Source organism: Solanum tuberosum, unplaced genomic scaffold, assembly GCF_000226075.1.
Source record: "Solanum tuberosum cultivar DM 1-3 516 R44 unplaced genomic scaffold, SolTub_3.0 scf00014, whole genome shotgun sequence".
Taxonomy (NCBI): Eukaryota; Viridiplantae; Streptophyta; class Magnoliopsida; order Solanales; family Solanaceae; genus Solanum; species Solanum tuberosum.
The window spans coordinates 3,149,447-3,155,113 of NW_006238939.1; positions in this window are offsets into that span (position 1 = coordinate 3,149,447).

Here is a 5,667-nt window from a genome sequence, read left to right on the forward strand (position 1 = left end):
AAATATCAAAATGGCGCCGCTGTCGGGGAGTGGTGTTTTGAGATTTCTTAGTTAAGTATAATTTTTGTTCTTCTTAGTTGTAGTTTACTCACTTAATCTTTTGTTTTGTTTTGTTGGTTTGTTTGTATTCAAACAGAGAAAGTGAGCATGGCGAGCTATACTCGGGAGCCAATGGAGTTTCCCCCACTAGAGGTGATGATGTTCAGGGATCGTATCCTCACCTTCAAACAAGGGAAGGGTGAACAAATCCACAAATCATGGGCAAGGTTTAATGAACTGATCAATCAATGCCCAAATCATGACATTCCAAACATAGCCCTCCTTGACTGTTTCTACAAAAGTCTTGGTCCTGGAAATAAGAGGTTGATCGACCAACTCATTTCGGGAGGCATCGCGAAACAGCCATACGTGATAGCAGCTCAACTGTTAAATCAAATGGCTGAAAAGAATCAAGAAGTAGAAAAGGACTTCATGTTGGCCGCCCTAATGACTCAGATGGATGATTTGGCCAAAAAGATGGTGAAGATCGAAGTCCAACATAAGAGGAAGGATAAATACATCCCTCCTCATGAGCGAAGAAGTCTCAAGGACAATGAGATTAAAAATCTTGAGGGAATGCTCTCAACTATCCTCCACAAGGTGACTAAGCAAGATAGAGAGCTGAAAGAAATAAAGGAAGACATTGAAGAAATGAAGCGGATGATTTGGTCTCATTCCAGAGCTATCCAGCTGCTAGAGAACCTCATGGGTTATGCGTTGCCCGATCTCCACCCAAAACAAAATGGGGGATTGCCTGCTGATACTAAGTCTAACCCCAAAAATTGAGTTTGAGTACTGATTTACGTCATGCCACGACATTAACTAAGGCACTGTTTGGGAGGCAACCCAAAACCCTTAAATTTTTGTAGTATGTTATTATTGAAATAAAGGTGTCTTGATTTTGTAGGATTGGGCATGAAAAGTTTGTGAAAAGTACAGGATGATTACACAAGCTTAATTGGCGAATCGCTGACAAGATCGGGGACCCCGACAAAGACCGCCGTTTGGATCCTCACCTTGACTGAAGGTCCTGTAAAACTCAGTGAGGTAGATAGACACTCGGCGAATCGCTGACTAGCAGATCGAAAGCAACTAATATCGCCAAATGAGTGAGATCTGAATGATTTTTATAAGGCCATGGGTTTTGACTTTCAACTTTTTTCACATTCTCTCACTCTCGATTTTAAAAAAATCACACCTACTTAATATTTTCCAAAATTTTCGTATCTCTTAAGTATTTTAGACGATTTAGTAGTGCTTGAATCTGTACTAATCTGCTACCTAGCATCACAGTCTTTACTTGATTTTCCCAGAAGGTTAGTCCTCAAAACCCTGAAGTTAGTTCTGATAGTTATACTCTCATTGCAAGAAATTTTATCTCATGTTGTGTACTGTTCCATTAAGGCAACTTGAGACTGTTCAAGTGCTTCTTTTGATTTGCTAATCCAACATATCTGCTTTAAATGTTGGAATCCCGTTTCAATGATTTTGCATGAATGAAATTTTATGAGATGTTCCTGCATACCGTTTAAGTTAAGCAAAGAGAAAAACTGTAAGCTTGATTGATCTAGTGCATGTTTTAATTTTTGTTTCCGGGGGTTGCGGGGTGAAATTGAAATAATTGATGGGAAATAGGCACGATGGGCCGATGGACGAGCTAGGTCTAGCTCACCAGATCACTCAGCGGTTCGCCTATTGACCCCTTCTCACCTTTAATTTCATGCAACTTGAAACGTGGATCATGTAGCTTTCGGTGAGAAATCTCAGATCGCCAAAATTTCTCGGTGAATCGCCGAAAGTATCCTCGATTACCCCTTGTCTGCACCCCCTTTTCTTTATTGCACTGTAACTTTCGGCAAAAAAAGCACTGCTAGCCAAAGCAAGTAGGCGATACGCCGATCTATTCGGCGAGATAATCTGAAATCATGTCCCTATGAATTTGATTTAGTTCATTTAAATTCTTCCCAAATTCTTTGCAGAAATGGCTAGAACTAAAGTTGCAAGAGAAAGCAGGTCACCCCAAGATAAAACAAAAGGGATTAAAATCAACGAGGATGCAGCTGCATCCAGAAGCAAGGTTGTTAAACTTTCCACCGTTGATGGGAGAGGCAAGGGCAAGGATAAGATCTGTGAACTATCAGATGCAAGTACTGACAGTGATGGTTTTACAGAAATGATCCCAACCAATCTGAAAGTGAGGATATGGGTTCTGATGAGGATGATTTGTTAATGGCATAGAGGGCTGAGCGGCGAACTAAAAGCTCAATGATCCATCCAGGATCAGGAATACCCAGCCTACCACTCCTACATCTCTAGTTCCAGAGAAGGCAATGGTATTAGCACGTCCAGTACAGGGTCCTCCACATAAGTCAACAAATCGAGTAAAAGTTGAGGGACTGAGAACAATTCTAGAGGAAAAGCAGTTGTCCATAGATGGGGTTATAGACACACACCCAGAGATAATGAAATGCCTGAGATACCATAAGTTCCAAATTTTCACCAAACCCCGCAGCCCTTATATTCCAACCTGGGTAATAGAATTCTATAGTGCAATCCCCCAGAAAAAGCAACTAGCAGCAACATTCAAAGAAGTAGGCTATGTGGTTGTTAGAGGAAGGAGGGTGAAGTGTGATAGTGAGGCGATTAAAGTGATCTTGGGCATGTCCATGAATATTAGAGATCATTGCCAGCACTTGATCAGAACAAAGAAACTGGATGAGATGAAAAAGTGATTAGCCCCACTAATTTCAGACGAAACTCCAATATGGTTGGCGAAAGGAGATCCGATTGAAAAGAAAGAGCTAAACGTAGCAGCAAGGTTTTGGTTTGGTTTTATCAGCAGCACAATCATGCCATCCCAGAATGAGTCAATTCTTCGCCTTACCAAGGCAGCTTGCTTGGGTTGCATCATAGAGAAAATGCGGATAAACTTGGGAGAAATCATCGCTTCAGAGATACTCATGTGTGCCAGGTAGAGCCAGACATCACTTCCATTCCCAGTATTGATCACAGCATTATGCAAACAAGATCGGGTACCTCAGGATGCCAAGAAAGATGTGGAAATGATGCCCCCAGCCTCTACTGATATCCGGTGGATTGAAGCCGAGTGCCTTAAGGATCAAGCAGAAAGGGAGAAGGAAGCATCGGTGGAGTCAAGAAACACAGAATCATCACATGCAGAGGCAACTCCAAATTATTCCGTTGCTACAAGGTCTCCTAGACCTAATGTTGTTGTTGCTATTTCCCGGCCTCTGCACACCCAGGCTTCCCTACTCTGGATGGGATAGCTTACCCTTTCTGCTGAACGTCGGGCTGTCAGTCTAGAGGCCTCTGTTCCAAGCATGATCTAGATTGCCCTAGCTGATGTTATGACACCTCTGAGCACTATCATTAACGCCTTAGCGACTAAAATAGCAGTGTGTGAGCAAAACCAAAGGGCCACAGATGAGGTGACAGCTTTAAAAGATGTCATTGCTGAGCTGCAAAAAGATGTAAACCACCTGAAGTCCACCGATGTGTCCATGATCTTTGGAACAGTGGAGATTCCAGACATTCCTGCGATACCTCAGACCACCAGTGGACATGAGGATAGAGGAAAACATATAGCCGATCCTGACTCAGAGGAGGAGACTGATGAAGAGATATTTGAGGGAACTGCAGTGGATGACATAGTTGAGACTGAAGAAATTATGATAGATGTTGTTGTGCAGGCCTCCCTAGCAGCTGCTGGTAGATCCAGTGGAGCTGGTCCTTCTGGAAGTCACTCCAGGAACTGACGCCCAGGCAGATGGAGCGACTACTTAGACAGGATCCCCTCTCTACCTCCCTCTCTGTCTTTCTTTATCTTACCTTTCGGATTATGTGCTAAATGCATTTTAGGAAAAATGTTTTTCTTTATTTATGGTGGGGTGAGGCACACCTTTTGTGTGCTATTTGTGAGTCGTGTTTTGTATATATTTGGGTTGTTCTACTTTAAAATTGTGTTTTATCTTCTTTTCGTGGATGCTTGAGCTTATGGCCCCCTTTTATTTTAAATTGCAAAATAATTTTGACACCCTACCGAAAAAATTTCATTTTTCAAAAATTTTCGCCACCTCTTCTGTTGAAAGTGGTTGTTCTTGTACAAATTCAATCCTTGGTTCCAATAAATACTAATGACTTGAATAGTGCTATCAATTGAACAAACATGAACGTGTGGCTGCGACGAGACCAAATGAAGTTGCATAGACAATATGTGAACTCTTTGTATCTCGTTGTGATTAGCCATTTATCGAATTGATTCTCTTGTAATGACCGTTGCACACTAGCGAAAGTGTGTAGTCTTGTTTGACTTAAGTGGCGACGCCTTGTGTGATGAGCTTACTTTGAACCTTCCATGAATAAACCTAGAATTTTCCCCGTTAGTCTGATTGATTTAGTAAGGTGTGCTCTTGAAATGATCTTAGGAAACTTTTGAAGAATGTGAGCCAAATTTGACATATCCCTATTTTATGGCCTACCCGTGAGCGTGTGAAACTCTCTTGAACACCCTTTGAGCCTTACCTTTCTTTGGAAGAACCTTGATGAACCCTAGACCTTACTTGACCCACTACCTATAATCCTCTTGATTTGTGGTTTAGTGAATAGCCAACTTAGGCCAAAAGCCAAAGTTGGGGGTGTGGTGAAAAGGAAAAGGAAAAGTCAAGAAGTGCATAAAAGTCTCCCTTAACCCATGGTGTTGCAGAACAATGGAAACCCTCCATATAAAAAAAATTTGTGGAATAAAATTACAAAAGAAATTGGGTTCCCAAGTAATCCTTAGAGGTGAATAAAAAGATGATTTAGAAGGACTAGAAAAAGAATTGATAAAGGAAAAGAAGGGAATGCCTTGAGAGTACAACATCTCATGAGGAAAAAGTCACTGAGCCTAAATGACCATACCTTTACACTCAGCCCCATTACAAGCCGAACCGAAGATCGATTGGAAAATAAGGGCAAGCCTATGGGTGAAAACATGCATTGTGTTCATCTTTTGGAGTGTGAGCGTTGCATCTGATTCCTAATCTAGAATTGATTAACCTCTGTGTGTGAGTATGGAATCATTCTTTATGTGAGGGCATTTAGATACTTTTTGTTGAGCTTGAACTTGTACAAATAGCAAGTATTGCGAGCATGAGAATCTTTGGTAATGGTGTGTCACAACTTGAATCTTTGAGTACACAATTGATTTTTGCATGAGTAATTTGAGTCTTGTTGTGTATATTCCTGATTTAGTCTAGTGTAGCACTATTTGAGACATCCTATTTGAACTGCTAAACTTGAGTTTTACTTGAGGATAAGCAAAAGTTTAAGTTGGGGGTGTTGATGAGTCCACAAATTGAACTCATTTAGGGCTTTATTTTAATAGAAATAGTGTCCTCAAATGCTTATTTTATCTCAATATATGATGAAAACTCTTAAGTTTCAGGTATTTGAAATTTAAGTGAAAGCATGAACACTTACGCACAAAAAGGAACAAAAAGGATGAAAAGAACGAAGAAACTGAAGCCTGAACTTCGCCAAGAACACTTGGTGAGTCGCCGAAGGGACATACTCCGCCCTTTGTTCTAGTACGCAAAGCCCTGAAGGAAGAGGATCAAAAAGGCGATG